The sequence below is a fragment of the Nannobrachium achirus genome, assembly GCF_963921795.1.
Source record: "Nannobrachium achirus genome assembly, chromosome: 8".
Lineage (NCBI taxonomy): Eukaryota > Metazoa > Chordata > Actinopteri > Myctophiformes > Myctophidae > Nannobrachium > Nannobrachium achirus.
In genome coordinates this window covers 63526126-63545156 of record NC_137817.1, presented here as the reverse complement: position 1 = coordinate 63545156, position 19031 = coordinate 63526126, and positions in this window count along the sequence as shown.

The window sequence follows — 19031 nt, the reverse complement described above, 5'->3', positions numbered from 1 at the left end:
TCCGCCATCGGTGTATGGATGTGTGTGTGAATGGGTGAATGTAATGCACAATCATTGTAAAGCACCTTGGATAAAAGAAGCGTTATATACAGTGCACCATTTACCATTTATAAATGCACCCTTTACTATGTGCACTATGTACCTGAGACGAATAACAATCTAAGATATTTTTTGATTTACCAGACTGTAAACCACAAACTATAGAAGTTTTTAATCTGTTAAATTTGAAATGCACTCCCCCCTCATTTTGGTGAATTATTATTGTTTTACTTAACTCATATATATTAAGAATTATAAGAGATAATACTTATGGAAAGTGGAAAAAAACAGTATATCTCCAACAGTTTGTGGAACAACAGTATAAGTCCGTACAAGCAATATTCAGCAAAGGGAGCAGATAACATTAAAACAGACAACTGAACAAAATGAGGGGGGAGTGCATTAACAATTTGCAACAGATTAAAAATGACTAGTTTGTGGTTTACAGTCTGGTAAATCAAAAGAATATCTACATAAAAAAAATGAAATATGGACTTGGACTGTTATTCGTCTCAGGTACTCAATTAGTTGGCCATCTAATACCTGACATACCTGTACAAGGTTCTGTTGGTGTAGGGTGGGCAGGGGCGTCACAAGGGGTAGGAAAGTGGGACTGAGTTACTAGGGCCCAAGGTGGAGGGGCCCTATACTTTAGCTATTGAAAAATAGCAGATATACAAGCTCTGCGAGCTTGTAGATCTGCTATTTTTGAAAAGTCGTGAAAATATGTGCAAATCTTTGAATATGTATTTTTTAAGCGAACATTTGTAACTCAAATTTTGCTTCTTGGGGGGTCCCTGGAACTAAATATTTTGAGATGGGGGTCCGTGGCCAAATTCATATCATTTGGGGGGTCCTTGACATGAAAAAGGTTGAGCACTACTGACATGGAAACATAGGTTTCTTGCAAATATTTTCACTATTTTTCAAAAATAGCAGATCTACAAGCTCGCAGCGCGGCACTCGGTGCCGCGCTGTGAGCTTGTATATCTGCTATTTTTCAATAGTTAACATTCTTGGGGGTCCCGCAGTGAATCCTTGTACCCAGGGCCCAGAATTTGGTGTGACGCCCCTGCATACCTGTACAAGGTTCTGTTGGTGTAGGGTGGGAGGGGCACCCCGGGGGGTCACTCACTACTACTTACTATGTGTATTACCTCAGTGCAGCCGTTGGGGCTCCAGTCCAGGAGCCCTTCCCAGAGTATCCTCTTTCTGCGCGAATTAAATCTCCGTCCACCACTGACTCGCTCGCCGACGGTGCGAGCGATCAGGTTACCCGTCACCACTTTGTGGATTTCTGAGAAAAAGGAAGGAGACAGTAAAAGATGTACAATGGCCTTTATTGGTACACACACACGCACGCACGCACGCACGCGCGCACACACACACACACACACACACAAGGGCCACGGCACGTTTTAGCCCCACTTTCGCGGAACCATACCTATTCTTATACATCTTCTGTTACTTGCACATGCACTCTGCTGGAATCTTTACACCACTGGTCATGCCTGACTGCAACGTTATTCATTGTTGACCAGTCACATACAGTATACCGTATATCGTCGTTGTCGGGTGGTAACCTTGTATGTCCAAAACCGTTCGTTTTGCATTTATCATTTAAAAAACGATTTAAACTAGTGAAAACAGCCGATCTACAAGCACACAACGCCTCGCACCGCGAGGCGTTGTGTGCTTGTAGATCTGCTGTTTTCACTACTTTTGTGCGAAGGCCTTGTACGATGAAGCATGGCTTTACTTTGCGAAAGAACGTACAAATTTGAAACATGGGAGATACGAGGTTTCCACCCGACATCGACGATATCCATTCATAGGCGATACAGTAAATGTATATTCATGCCTACATGCACTGAGCCAGTGCAGATGTCTGATGTCTAATGACTCTCAGCCTATCTATTCTATTCTTAATTCTTAAGGTTCGTACAGTTGTGCCGTTTCAACTCTTCAGTAATTATCTACCGTATATATTTTTTCTTGCACTGTTTTTTTGCCCACTTTTTTTTATTTAGTCTTTTTCTGACTATATCTACTGCATAGTACTGTGTTCTATCCGTCTGTCATTCAATTTTATATGAGATACTTCATTGGTTTCCCGTGCAAATAAGCCAAGCGCTTTCTAGGATCTGAAATCGTCATGAAACTGTACCTTTCCTATGCAAACTTCTAATAAAGTCTTCAATCAATCAATCAATCAATCAATCAATCAATCAATCAATCAATAAGTATACTGCTCTTTTCCTGAACATTTCCTGCAAATGCATCTTTCCCAGAGGTTTCTCTTATTTTATGATTTAACTATTGAAAAATAGCAGATATACAAGCCCACAGCGCGGCACCGAGTGCCGCGCTGCGAGCTTGTAGATCTGCTTTTTTTGAAAAATTGTGAAAATTTGAATTTTGACCCGATTCTACAAGTGTCTTTTGAATCCTTCTAAGGTTTTTTTTTTAAACACCCATTGTTTCTATGTCAGCAATCTGGCCGGCCATCGTCCCTGCTTTGCCTTTCTAATTTTTATAGAGAAAGGAGCGTATTTTTGCAGAAACTCGCAAATGGCAAGAAACCACTCCATTACAGTTTACAGTTTAATCCAAAGCGATTTACAATAAGCAGGTAATACATCACTATAATAAACAAGATAATATGTCAGTACATCAACAGCAATTATAACAAATGCAAATGAATATCTATCTAGGAAACAATATAATCAGTCAAGAAAAAAAAGGTTCTAAAAAAACCTAAAAACAAATGCTAACTAGCTTCATGTATGGTCATTGAGTGTTACAGTAGTGCTAAGGGTTTAGGTGGAGTCTGAAAAGGTGAGTCTTCAGTCCACGGCGAAAGCTAGCGAGTGAGTCCGTTGTTCTAAGTGCGACAGGGAGTTTATTCCACAACTTTGGGGCCAGGAGGGCATTCTCAATGAAAAGCAGAATCCACCTTCATAGGTAGATTTACATTTCGAAGGTCATAAACATCGCAAAAATAGCTGATCTACAAGCTCAATATTCTGCAAATCCCCTGAAAATCTACTGTCTTGCCAATGGCAGGATGCGCGAAGTTTTGAAATGGCACATCTGTAGGTTCATATGTTTGGTATTTGTAATGCGCCCCCCATCCAGTTATTACAGAAAGGGAAAGGGACAAAAATCAAATAATAAAACATAGGACAAGACAAAGAATACTAGACTAGGCCAACAAGAACTCAGTCACTCTGTCAGTCAGTCACAACAGGAAGGAGAAGAAACTAAACGGAAAAGATAACTTGAGATAACATGAGATAAGATATCATAAGTTAAGGTAAGGTAACGTAACATTATACTGTACATACTAACTCAATCTCTCTCATCCCAGAGGATGGCAGTCCCCATTCTGCTGCCTATGGTGAGTCATCACAGGCACACGCACACACGCAGGCAGGCAGGCAGGCAGGCAGGCAGGCAGGCAGGCACGCACACACGCACGCAAACACGCGCGCGCGCACGCACGCACGCACGCACGCACGCACGCACGCACACAAAACAACACAATACAACAAGTGAAGCTTGGAGTCTTCTACAATGACAAGGTGGGGTCTTGAAGGAAAACTTTGTTTTTTTACAACAAGGGTTCATATTTTAGATTGTAATTAGAGAAAAGAAAAGATTGGCGTTAAAATGTTTTCATTTACTGCTTTCAATTGTTTTAACGATTTTTAGTATTTTGACTTCAGTGGTTGGGGGCATGCATACAAGTGTCTTTTTTTAGACACAATAAGCCGGCAATTTATTTGTTACTATTTACACCAGCCCCCATAAGTCACATCTGCCTGTGAAAGATTGCGGTGCATCTTGGGAATGGGCTTATTGTGTCTAAAAATACATATTTAGCCACTTGGAAATCAAAATCGTTCAAAACTACTAAAATGATAGACATAAGTAAATGAAAACATTTCAAAACTCTAATTCTTTTTTCTCTAATGACTATCTAAATTATGAATCCTTGTTATAAAAAAACAAAGTTGTCCTTTAAGCACGTTTTTAAAAGTCCCTCTAGGGTGGGGACAGCAGTTGATCCTCAAAAAGAGTTTGCCCACAACTTCGGTGCCAGCACAGCGTAGGCACAGTCACCCATACTTACTGGGCTTGACCGTGGAGTCTACACAGGGACGGACTGGGACTAAAATTCAGCCCTGGCATCTTGGCCAGACCAGCCCCCACAACCAGCATGCGCAGATACTCTACCGACTCATCGGGTCGAGGGCGGCACATATAAATACACAAGCTTTTAATACCACAACTTTTACCGACAACATAAATGATAACTACACAACTACACAATCCATAAATTGTATAAGTTAGAGTACAGTTCTCACCACCAACAAGCGGAGTATGAACATGATTTGTGCCAAAATGTGTCAGAACTTTGGCTAGTTAGCTAATGAATGGTAAAGAAGCATATTGATCTGAGAATTGGACAAACAAGTTGTATTTGATTGCTCGATATGCAGTAGGCTAATAGGCTACATAGGTATGTTACTGTCTTTTTTTTTTTTTTTTTTTTTTTGGCCACCAGCCCCCCAGCCCCCTAGCCTACCAGCCCACCGGGCAAATGCCCTGTATGCCAGAAGGCCAGCCCCCACCTGAGTCTACATATACAAGTTAACTGATATACGGTACTTATTACTCTGCCGTAACTCTCCTGTGTTTGAGACTTTTACATGATGTCGCTTCTACGACGCCGGAATTCCCCCCCAAGGGATCAATATACACGTTTATCTAATCTTGTCTTTTTTCACATTCTACATGTCATTTCGTTATTACAGTTATTTGCACACAAACAATGAGTAAAACAGCCTGCAGTTAAAGTTGTAGTTCTTCAGAGATCAAGTTTTTTTGGACCCCGAGTCACCTGCACAGGTGAGCACGCGATGTCCCTTGCATGAGATCTTTACGTAATAACGTGCGGTTGTCATTGTCACCCGCCTGACCCCTGTAGCAAGTGGGATTATGGGGATTGCAGGATGCGATTAAGAGGCCAGTCTACTGTACTGTAGGTGTTTCCAAACTGGTGTCATGGGAGACATTATCCCAGAAGTACATAGAGGAGAATCGAAGGGGATTGTATGCGAGAAATGACGCATCTCTGGATAGTGTGACAAATGTCTCGGATCACCACGGGCGTTCTGGCAAAAACACGGATGGCCTTTTCATGCCATATTTCGGAAGAACAATGAGGACTTCTCAGTTGATCAGTTGGCTTTTATAGCCCATGGCTAAAAAGTACCTGCACTGCAACTCCCGGGTCACAATGGAAGAGAGGAGTAACATGCAAAGGGGGAAATTAACAAAGGCTATTTCTGGTAGGCTGGTATACTGCTTCATCGCTTGTGGCAAGGTTGACGATCACGTTTCAGGCATTCACAGCGTTTCGTATCTGAAGACACGGATCCACTTTGGGTTGAATCACTGAGAAATGCTTTTGTCTGTGCCTACAGTAGGCCTATATACGAAACTGTATTTATCCATTAAAAAAAACTAAGTGTTTCATTAGTAGTAAAATGCAACTAAAACTTTTGACCTTAATAAACAAGATTTTATGAGGTAACATCAAGTCATAACCCCCCCCCCCCCCCCCCCCTCGCTCTTACTCTCTCTCTCTCTCTCTCTCTCTCTCTCTCTCTCTCTCCCCCTCTCTCTCGCTCTCGCTCTCGCTCTCTCTCTCTCTGAGGGCCACCCACCAAGAGCCAGGTTTTGGCAGGTATTGGCTTTTGAAAATCCAACAGCCAATGCCATGGCAATATTTTAGTTCGGGACGGAAATTACATGAATTATATGGACCAATTTGGACTGTTTGCCCGATCCATAGCCCTATAGTCACTAATGGGAGTAACACCACATAGACCTCTCCAAAGAAGGAGAAACACTTACTTGGAGCACATATAAGACGCTAAGAGTTACAGTTAACAAATGTATAAAGATTTGACCATTTGGGGTTGTGTTTAAAAATGTTTCTCTCATTTACCGATGTTTCCTGTTGAGATTGACACATTTCACCCAGGTTTTTTGTTTTTTTCATCTCACTCACTTCACTTTGTCTGCTGACCTCACTCAGCAACGAAATAAACAGAAAATAAGCTAAAATAAAAAATACAACAATTCACAGGAGGCAAGCAGTGATCACCCCATGATGTACAATGCAATGTAGTTTCAAATGCACTACATTGCAGGCGCTTTTTGAGAGAAAAATAAGAAGACCCGTGTGACATGTGTGATCTGGGCAGCTGACAACCTCAACAGGAACAAACAGTAGGTGTATCAGAGAGAAGGGGGCTACCAGCATTATGTGTTTAATGCAGGGACGTGCACACATAGACATCAAAGGGGGATTGAGCCCCTGCCCTTTTATCCGTCTGTAAAAAATGCCCTCTCCAGAACATGAATGCAGTTTTCACTATGGTGAAAGAAATGCAAATGCCTCCTTTCCATGCCATACCAGAAGGCAGCTTTCAAGAGAATTGCCTTGTCCAAACTCTCCTGAACTCTGCTGCTACGCCACATCTCAAGTATTGACTTGATTATGCTTAGTTCAATGAGGTATCACTCACCCAAAATAGAAATATTTCCACCAAAAGGCCCTTTTAGAAATGTCAGCCCCTGCCTCTCTGGTTTAATGGGGTTAGGGTCAGCGTTACGATGCAGAGCTGGGGCTGTGTGTGTGCAGACAGGCCTTTGGAAGGACTGACTGTGGAAGTCTGTGCAGAAACTCTCCTTCTGATGTAATACCTACAATTCCAAGTGCTTGTCAAGGTGGGGGTCCCCAGTTCATATTAGAGTTCTCAAAATCTGCCCGAACCCGACCATACCCGAACCCGACCGACATTTAGGGTAGGGTAGGGCCTAAAATGTAAGCTAATTAGTCGGGCCGGGTAGGGCTCGGGCTCAATGAAAAAATAAAATATTTGTTTTTATTATTTTATTACTATTATTATATGATAGACCCGACCATACCCGACCCGACCTGGCGTTTTCGGGCCGGGTAGGGCCTAAAATGTATGCTGACTAGTAGGGCCGGGTAGGGCCCAGTTACGGCCGGGCCTTAATTTTCAGGCCCGTTGAGAACTCTAGTTAGTGGCCAAGGCCACGAAGTGGCAAATGGCCACTTATTCATGTTTATTTTTGGGGTCACAGCCTAAAAAGGTTTGAGAACCCCTGTTCTAGAGCATGACCAAGTTGCAAAAGCCCTGATGACCCAGTATTGGGTAATGAGATAGGAACAACCAAGAAGGCCCTATACCTCTATCTGAGGATATAAGGCTATGCTCATGTTCATAGGGGACCATGAAAAGGCTGGGCAATATATCGAAAATATATCAATATCGAGGTATCAACATGCAAGGTATACATATCGACGAAGATGCCTTGAAATGAGGTATTGTGTATGTGTCAAATTAATTAACAGACACACTATGCATGCACGTAACACATGCAGAAAAGCAGTCCATCTGTAACCAAGTGTGGTTATTTCAATAAAACCTACCTAACCATTCTATGTGTACTGTGCAGTGTGCATGCATGGATATGCTATTCATTATCTGGGTTAGGCAGGCAGTGGACCTAAAGCAGAAAAACATTAAAAACTATATAATGCTAGTTCTTCCTAATATCGTGAGTAATATCGATATCGAGGTATTCAACAACGTTATCGAATATGGAAGGTTTTCCTAGCCTTTCGCCCAGCCTTAGACCACGACCAGCACGTCTCAAATCTAACTAGGAACCTGGCCTTGCAAGTATTCAAAAGTCATCTAAAAAATCTTATAATCAATTTTGGATTTCATCGCCAGAAATCATTTTTTATAGTTACTAATAAGCGGCAGAACTTTGCACCCGTAGTTGAAGATGAGAAATAACATCTTTACATCTCAGCCCAGAGTACAAGGACTTCTAGGCGTGATGAAATTAAAGCGTAAATTATCTTTTCAAGGTCAAGCTAAATGATAACAATGACTTAATTTGTTTTAGCAATGTTAGTCAGCTGGGAGTGAGACATGGGAGGATCCAGGACATTATGGCCTGCACCACAAGAGTTCAAGCATAACATCAGCATAACAATGAAATATGATGTTGTGGTTTGGAAATGGAATAAAATGTCCTGGGGGTATTTTTGGAGGGATATTTACCAGGGCAAATGTGGCACAATTACACGCCCAAGAAGACACACATCAAATAATACACATGGTACATATCGAAACACACAAAAGAATATATTGTAAGTCAAGGATAATTAAAGACACTCAATAGGATAAACAAGTCCCTAGATAAACAAGGTGAATACAAGTGCAACAACTTGAGTTACAGAACGTCATGTCATCAGATAACACATGCAGAGTATGTGGAGTGAATGAGCAGCCAATTACTACATGCTTCTTTCTGTGCCACCTGGGAGAGACTGCCGTAAGACAAGCTGTCCTGGGCTGCTTCTCTGACCCACTAATGATACACGCTGTAACTCTGTATACTGCTGTTTTTTTGTTTCTTTCGCACTGATTTTTGACATTGCACTATTAGGTTTTGTTGGTAGTTTCTGAATATTTTGCTTTGTTTAACAATGACAGTGAGATACTTGTTGCACTAAAAAGCATTGACTGTTATGGTCTCTTTTTGTAAGACACTTTATGTATATAATATACTTATATATTATTCGCCCCCTCTGTTGATGCACCTTCTCTTTATTGGTACTGTACTGCTCTTGTTTTTTCCTATTATCTATCTTTTTGAGCGTCTCCTATACGTGGCCGTGTGTGTATGCGTGCGTGTGTGCGTGTCTGTATGTAGCCTGAAGTACCTTTTTTCACCACACATGTTAAGGGAGGGGCGCTGTTGTTCAGGCCAGGCCAGACACACACACACACACCCACCCCACACACACAGGCACCCCCCCCCCCCCCCCCCCCCCACGACCACCGCTCAGTTCACACGGGTGTGATTTTTTTCTTACTTCTCTGTAACTTTGTAAATAACTGTATACTGCTGTGCTACAACTGGACAACTGAATTTCCCCCTTGGGATAATAAAGTTATCTATCTATCTATACTGGTTATTATTATACCAAACCAAAATTAACAAAATAACAAACTGACATTTTCGTTCACTGAACTAAATAAAAAAGATATATATATATATATATATATATGGGTGGGTGACGTGACGTAACGTTTTCGCTGTCTTCGGTGTCAAACATGTATAAATAAAAAATATATTTGTCAAAAACCTTCTGAATATTGTGCAGGACATTAAGCTTTATGTGAACTTACTCAAGATTAAAACATTTAATTCCTCATTTCTTCAGAATTTTCAACCAAACATGGCAAAACTCATATGGTGTGACTGTCCTGACCTTGTTTCTCAAAGTGGGAACTTGAATAAAACTAAGAAAAAGAATTGCTAAAAATCATTTGAAAATGAATTTAGGCTAAAAAAATGTCTATTTGTGAGCCTATATCTTTTCAAAGTCAAAGCATAATGTTTTCAGTCATTTCTGATCAAAAACATTTTGTCCCCCAAACCAAAATCATTTGGTGTGACACTAGTTTGGACAAATTAAACAGGCAATTATTTGGACATCTATTGGCTAGAGAGGTCCTTCTTCTGTAAGGCTATTCAGCACTCCCAGCACAACTGCAAGACAGGTGTCTGAGGTGAGTTATGATTTTAACATTTTCATGAAATGCCATCTTGTTGAAACTTTGACAAACTCACCACTTTGGATGTCTGTTGGTGTGACACCTTTTCATTAATAAAAGCTTAAGTTATTTGAAGTTTTGGTCATATTTCCATGTAGATCTAGGTTGCTTTGTTATAGCTAGCATGCTGTTAGCATGCTAATGTGTACATAGTAGCCTCAAGGTAAACCTAAATTAGAGCTGGGATCGGGCCCATTTTTTCTGTCCGACCCGAACCTGTGTCCGACAGTTTTCTGTCCGACCCGAGTCGACGTCCGAGCATTAATCATTAAAAAGCGTCCGACCCGATCCGAGGCCCGAACCTTATGTTTTCAACGCTTTTTCGCCTCGTTTCTTTTTCTTTGAGGAAGCCACTGATTTACACTCACTAGCAAACTTGTTCTAATATGCAGAGTGCCTGCTTGTTAACCTTAATGTGAATATTAAGCCACACTGTAGCGTGTGAAAGTGTTTAAATAGTAGGATATGTCGATTATTAAATAATAAAAAATAATAACGTGCGCTGCGCTGCGCTGGACGGCTGACAGTGACTCATTCATTCTGCAAGTTTCTGCGCCTGGAAAAGAGCAGATCTACAAGCTCACAACGCGTCGCGGATGCGAGGCGTTGTTAGCTTGCAGATCAGCCACATTTTCCACATGGAACACGCCGTGATGAAGAAGTATAAGCCAGGATTTACTTGAGTGATGTGATGTGTGTTGAACGGACGGACGGACGGGCGGACGGACGAGGCTGGCCTGGCACAGTGCACTGCGACTGCACACAACAGCGCCAAAAAATAAACATCCAATGCAAGGGACAGTAGTGGAACACAAGCTTGGAGCTCCATTCAGCAGCACGCCACTTCCAAACCACAACAGCGCGCTGCGCGTTTACCTCAGCGTGGGACTTTTCTCCGTGGTCAGAGTTGTCTCCGTGGCTGCAGCATTAGCGCGAGCAGCACACACACACACACACACACACACACACACACACACACACACACAGTGCCACACAGTGCACACACACACACACACACACACACACACACACACACACACACACACACACACACACACAGGAGTTGCAGGCTGTGTGCATCATCAGAGAGAGTGCATGATGCATGTCATAGGTAGGCAGAGGCTATATCAAAAATATGTCCGACCCGAATCGACGTCCGACAATTAATTATGAAAATGCGTCCGACCCGAGCCCGAGCCCGTCGGGCTTGTCGGGTCCCGTCGGATTTCGGTCGGGTATCCCAGCTCTAACCTAAATGCAGAAAACGTAATATGGTGTGACACTTAATCATAATGGTGTGACATGTCTGCTTGTCACGCCATATGACTTGATTGTCACACCATATGATTTATACTGTATTTAACTACAGATATAACAATAAATAACAAAGTTCCATGTTTCTTTTGTACATTTAAACATTTGTTTTAAACATTTTTTACATAAAATGTAATTTAGCTTCATTCAGTGATACTTCAAATTCATCAGACAGATCAGAAACCCCTTCACAGAAACCTTAACATATTGTTTCAATCTAAACAATATTTTCTCTTTGTCTTAAACTATACATTCCATTTTCTTTTGTCAGCTGGAAAATGACAAGTGCTGAGAGAACGAGAAAGTACAGGGAGAAACTAAACAATGACCCAGCAAGGAGAGAGGAGCCAAAGGGGCGAGACTGCATTTTCTACGAAGAGCAGGAGGTTGTCTGTGGCATAGCAGAACCGCAACAAGGCAGCCGGTTTGCTACCCTCACCAAATACGACTGGCTGATGTACAATACAGTCTAAATGTATAATCTAATCTGATCTAATACTTTTGTACTTTCACTCACTGGACTGGACAGTGGACAGTGTTAAGGTAGGACCCGAGACAAAACTAGCGAAAATAGCTGATCTACAAGCTCTCAACACGTTGTGCTGCGAGAGCTTGTAGATCAGCTATTTTCGGAGTTGCGCAACCCAGCACTCTTTAGCTAGTGGAGATGTGGTGTAATGTCATGATTCCTAATTACATTTGTTCAACACAAAATGCTGTGTTCAAGTTCAGGAGACTTCGGAAAAAAGCAATTTACCTGAATGCTGAGTTCTGTTTCCACTAATTGGTGTTAATAAAATGTTGCCTTGGCTCCAAGTGTGGCTATGCGCCTTATTGTCTCTTTAGGATCCTTCTGCCGTGGGCCGGCAGAAGACTTAGGTATGCGTAGCATTCCTGTGCACATCCTCATCATCCATCTACTACTACAATTCTTTCTTATCCCATGTTAAAGCCCTACAATAATATCCTGTTCAGAAATATTAAGGCCATGTTATCCTGGGTAATTGTTTAATCAATCAGTAAAGTTCAGTACTCACTAATAGGTAGGTTAAAACACAGTTTGCTTTGACACATGAAGATATGATCATACGGTGTGACACTAAATCATTTGGTGTGACATTCCAAATAGTGAAAAATCATACCTTTATTAATGATTAAACCAAAAAAATGTTTATGGATTACATAGAGAATATTATCAGGAAGAGTCACAAATATTTGTGTAATTTTAGAGAAAGTTTTGACAGAATACATTTAAAATATGTTGTAAGATCATGAACATGGGCCTCACACAGAGTGTCGATTATGAAAAAAATATACAGATATAATTAATTTTCAAAAAACTATAGTGGATCACTGGTTAGTTATGATAAAGGACTTTGATAAAGTGAGTAACTTAAGAAAGATGTACTCCATTTTCATTTTATGAACAATTATTTTCATGTCACACCATATGACGATTTTAGGCACAAGTACAACAAACTGCTGAATAAAGTCTGATTCCAATAAAATATCTAAAAACAAAATGTATTTCCATAAGGTTGAGAGTGAGTAGAACAAAAGTAAATAACTTTTATGCCTGCAATTTAAAGTTTTTTTAAAAACACATTTTTTGGGGCGTCACGTCACTGACCCATATATATATGTATATATATATATATATATGTATATATATATATATATATATATATATATATAAAACGATAACTATTGTAACTGGATAACGGTATAACATAAGAAATGATAGACAAGTCACACAAATAAAAAATGAATAGAATCTAGCAAATCCGCTGAATTAGGAAAAAAAAGTATTCTAAAACTAGACTATAACCGGCATAACTTCCGGGTATGATGATGATGTCACGCATACCCTCTATACTACTTCATAATTTCTGGGCACTGACTGAGTGCATTTCCCCAATGTATTCTATGTACATTTTCCTAGTTTTGATACATTATAATAATGTCATATAGCAACAACGCAGACAAATTATAGTTAAAGGTGAACTATGCAACTTTCCTCTTCTACCCCCGATTTGAACCCAAGTGTGCTGAAATCTTTACCATTGAGCTAATAGAGCCTGAATGCTTGCTCAGGGGATACATTGAATCTTGCCAGTCATGCAGGTCAAAACAAGATCCTGTGTCCAGGTGATGACCGATTTATATGCCAGATTGAACACATTTATTTTTGTAAAGCGCTTTGAGTTTGCAACTTGCTAGAAAAGTGCTATAAAAATGCAATCCATTATTATTATTTTTTTACAGATGACGCTTTAATAAAGAACTGCAAACTCTATTTTAAATTGAAGATAAGTGCAGTGAGGTTTACAGCAAAAATCAGGAATTTTCATTAGCATTCACAGTTCACACAACCCTACTTCTGACTTCTGAGTAGGGTCAGTCATTGTGCATACTCAGTGCACTGTATGGCAATACACCGGCTGCACTGTAGTGGTGGAAAGTAACTAAGTACATGTACTCAAGTACTGTACTTAAATTCTGAGGTATTTGTACTTTACTTGAGTATTTCCAATACTTTTACTTGATCTATCCTACATCTCGGAGGCAAATGTTATACTTTTTCTCCACTACAAGTATTTGAAAACGTTAGTTAGCCTACTAGTTACTTTGTTGATTTGTATTATTATTACAATACATACAGTAACCATTCAGCCCAATACACGTCAAAGAAAAGGTACTTTTCACTTAACTGGAGCTCAGTTAGTCTGTTCTTGAGAGACTACTATGTCAATGGTTCTCAAACCTTTTCATATGAAGGACCCCCAAAATGATATGTATTTGGCCACGGACCCCCATCTCAAAATATTTAGTTCCAGGGACCACCCAGAAGCAAAATTTGAGTTACAAACGTTCGCTTTGAAAATACATATATTCAAAGATTTGCACACATTTTCATGACTTTTTCAAAAATAGCAGATCTACAAGCTTGCAGCGCGGCACTCGGTGCCGCGCTGTGAGCTTGTATATCTGCTATTTCTTAATAGATAAAGCATAAAATAATGATACACAATTGTATTACAATACATACAGTAACCATTCAGCCCAATACATTTCAGACAAATGTAAATGTTCCTCGTCAGAAGAACACTCCAGACTGGGAATTATGTTGAAGTAAAACCTTTTGAACACTGCATTTTTAAATGTAATCATTTATTTTCCCTCCCTCAAATCTAATCTGAATGTAAAACCATCACTGTTGATTATTTTCTTTTTCTGTGAGATCTTTCAAGAGCGAAAAAAAAGAAAGAAAAGAAAATCGCCCTCCAGTCCCACCCAGCAAATCCAACCCTATACGAGTAGCCTACTACAGTATGGACTGACCAATCAAGCTAAATATTCATCCTCAAAACCTCTTCGCTTGTAGGAATGAAAACGGCACACTTTTCACAACCAAGCCAAGTCAAATGACTCAAACGAAACAAATAAGGTATTAAAGGAGGTGTAAGTGATATTTGGTTCTTGAAATATGAAACAGAAAATGCAATACAGTCAGGATATCAATTTCCAATCAGGAGAGAGAACTCACAGGATGAACATTGGAAATCATGAAACTAAATAAATAAACAAAACGCGCAGACACAATTGGAGCTGGAACACTATACAATTTAAGCTGATGAATGGGTACTCTCTTCTGATTGGATGAAATTGGTGACCCACCTGAAATTGTATTTCCTATATAGTTACTAAAGATCCGAGGAGTTGGGAAGTCCCCTTCTGAAACAAACACCCCTATTGTATAGCAATGGCTGCCATCTCAATTAAGCTTTTAACAAACAAAACAAAACCAAACAACTTAAATAAACATCACTTGCAGAACCTTCTTATGAAACACGATCAGACAAGGTCAAGTTGAAATATGGTCAGTTAAAAATGCATGTGAATGATAATTAGCATGACACCATGCGGCGCACAGCGCAGTATGTAAACCTCAATCTAATGTAACAGATTACAACAATGCAGCCGGTTCTCGCCTGCATTCTGCTGGAATCTGCTTTGTTGGATGGAAACCTGAAGCAGCAATTTAAAGTTAAAGTGAACCTTTGGGATCTATGTCACCCAGGGACGTGCAGAGAATATTAGAGGGGCAGGGGCTGACATTTCTAAAAGGGCCTTTTGGTGGAAATATTGGAAATAGCAGACCTCCAAGCTCACAACGCGTCGCACTGCATGGAGGTCGGCTATTTTCATTGCATGAAATCACAATGAACTAAGCATAATCAAGTCAATACTGGAGATGTGGCGTACCGGCATGGATTTCTACACAGAGAGGGCAATTCTTTCAACATAAGATGCTGCATTCAAGTTCAGGAGAGTTTGGACAAGGCAGTTCTCCTGAATGCTGCCTTCAGGTATGGCATGGAAAGAGGGCAATTGCATTCATGGTCTGGAGAGGGCACTTTTTACAGACAGATAAGAGGGCAGGGGCTCAAGCCCCCTTTGATGTATATGGGTGCACGTGCCCGTCGCGCCTGATATCACCACACTCTGACAGTCTGCTGCCATGTAGGCCACAATAACTATGTGCATTTACTCAAGTACTGTGCCATTTTCAGGTGCTTTTACTTCGCTCAATAATAGTTTTCTTTCTTTTGTTGTGTACTTGAGGATCAGCTATTTTCACTGGTTTTGTGTTACAGTCTTGTATGACGAAGCAGTTCTTTAATTTACGAAATAACGTACAAATGTGAAACTTGGAGATGCGAGGTTTCTGCCGGACGGTGATGTTATACTTCATTACATCTCAGAGGAAAGGTTTCTTATGTGGGCATCGATTTGTTATAAGTGTGTGCTGGAATAGAGATGGCAGTGTTTGTGTGCTGTGTGCTGTGTGTGTGTGTGTGTGTGTGTGTGTGTGTGTGTGTGTGTGTGTGTGTGGGGGGGGGGGGGATTACAAAGACCAGAGGAGTTTTACTCTACTACACAATTACCTGATTTACTCATTACTTTGCAGATTTAGATTATTAATACATAACATTTATTAACCGATGATTTAATATGTTTTTATTATAGGTCAAACTACCCAGCAGCACGCGAGTAAATTAAATCAGCCACCCTTACCTTGTAACATTAAAGCGATGAACACGTTAATTTGTTAATTGCAATACAACAATTACATGCAACCATTCTGCATATAGAGGGTATGCGAGTGACATCATCATCATACCTGGAAGTTATGCGGGAACACCTACTGAGTGGCAAAAAACTACTTTCTGGCATTGACAGCCCATACATCCAAACAGAAAAGTACTACCTGATTGCATTCCACCATGTTAAACGACGTTAAACTCACTTTGCCATTCACTTTATGCATACGCATACCCTCTATTGAGTACTTTTGCAAATGCCAAAATATCTAATATGAATGCAGGATTCTTACTTGTGACATAGAATTTCTTCATACTGTGGCATTGATACCCTTACCTAACCACTTAACCAGCATCCGTCATCAACCAGCATCCATCAACCAGCATCACAGAATACCTGATCGACAAACTCACAACACGTTGCACCGCAGCGTGTTGTGAGCTTGTTGATCTGCTATTTTCCTGCGAAAGCTTTCCCTACAATAACAGAAAACAGAAAAGACCCGAGGGACCCTGCTCAACCATATGGGGTTTAAGTGGTTAAATCCTAGATCCCAGGGGGTCTGTAGCTATTGGTCCACTCCTTTTCCCCCCTCTATACCAAATGATCTACAGATCTACAAGCATGTAGATCAGCTGTAGAATTCATCCAGAATAAGGGGTTCATGTTGTTAAAATACAAGGTACTGTAGGCCTACTACTGTAGCAGCTATACTGATTGTACAAACCCTGATCTATTTTTATTATCCTATTAGTATAAAACTATTGACTCTTTTTTGCTCTTGTTTTTCTCTCTTTGTTTTCTTAATCGTGCTTAGTTTTTGCATCATAGAACCTTTCTCACTGGACGAGTTTCCACCAACAGTCCACAAACCCCAGTTCAAGCAAAGGGAGAAGCTGCCGATCAGGCCGCTTATTATTTTGATTTAAAAACTCACTCATATACCAAAATGCTTTGTCTCTCAGATCAAATATTTATATGTGATCAAACATACGATTAATTTCGATTAATTAATTACAAAGCCCTAATTATTATTATTCTTATTACCTATGCTGCTACAGTGCTACATTGTCTGAAGTTACCGGGACAACAACAATATGCTTTACTGAATTATTATCGTCCTAGTCGTCTTTGTCCCGTGTTTTTCTCTTTTTCTCCTTTACTTCTCTCTTTCTCTGCCCCCGGGCCAGTGTCTATGGGAAGCGCACCCAATACCCAACATTTGACCTATATGACCTATGACCTATGCACCTGTGCACTTAAGATGTAACAATAAAGTACAACCTTGAACCTTGTGTGAATGTGAATAAGTAAAAAAGAAAAGAAAGGAAAGCAAGAAAAAAGCCTGAGTAGCTTACTTCAGGGACCTGCAGAGAATGTTAGAGAGGCATTTCTAAAAGGCCCTTTTGGTGAAAATATCGAAAAATAGCAGACCTCCAAGCTCTGCAACGCGTTGTGAGCTTGGAGGTCTGCTATTTTCGGTGCTTGATACCACACTGAACGTATAGCATAATCAAGTGAATACTGGAGATGTGGCGTAAAGCATGGATTTCTACACAGAGAGGGCAATTATTTCAACATAATATACGGCATTCAGGTTCAGGAGAGTTTGGACAAGGCAATTCTCTTGAATGTTGCCTTCAGGTATGGCATGGAAAGAGGGCATTTGCATTTCTTTCACCAAAAAAATAAAATAAAATAAATGCACTCATGGTCTGGAGACGAGGGCACTTTTTACAGACGGATAAAAGTAAAAGATACAAGACACAAGCCCCCTTGGATACCTAGTGCACTGCACATGCCTGGCCTACTTCTTCCAACCTCTGTGCAGTGCAGCTGGATATGGTAGGAGGGTTGGTGCCATTGATACGGCTGATGATGTGAAGGCGGGAAAAAGGCGGGAGGGAGGGAGATGCTGGAAGAGAGAACGAGAGGGAGAGCTTATGTGAATGCGTGTGCGTGCACGAGTGCGCACGTGCACGCGTGATGTGGGTCTACTATAATTAGTCATGGTGGGAGGGTTTAAGGAGTTACACCTCTGATGTCTCGAGGCCGTCTCAGGGTATAAAAGATACATTTCACCTGTGCCTCTCACACCACAAACACCTGCAGCTGTGTTCACCACACCACCTGCTACACTACGGTAGGTCTTACACTACCTGACACTCTGCTGTCTGTCTGTCTGTCTGTCTGTCTGTCTGTGGAGGGATTCAGCTGTTCTGCACTTTTTTTTTTACCCTTTTTCGTATTTTTACCTTTTTTTTTTAATTATTTTTTGTGCATGTGTGTGTGTGTGTGTGTGTGCGTGAGTATACTACAGTATGTATGTATGTATGTATAGGCTATATGTACTGTATGTATGCATGCATGTATGCATGTATTATTGTATACAGATGTGTGTGTGTGTAGGCTAGGCTATATATATATATATATATATATATATATATATATATATATATATATATATATATATATATATATATATACACACACTCTATTTTGTATAGATATTTATTTATTTATTTTGATTTACTGTATGTACGGTATGTATTTATGGTATCTATTTATTCATTCATTAATTTATTTTACTTTTAAAACTGGAAAGTTTTAATTGGCATAAGTTGGCATTGGACGTTATACTGGAAGGGATTTATTCAGCAAAAGTTATTGCAAGAAAATGTGGTATCACAGTGTTTTGCCTTGCTCTGTTCATGCTAACAATTAGTTTCATTCCATCAACAAAAACAAACTATTTTTTAATAGTAAAAGTAAATATTCAAAGATAAAATTACCTCAACTTATTACTTAGTAGCCTTCTTGAGTAAAATATTT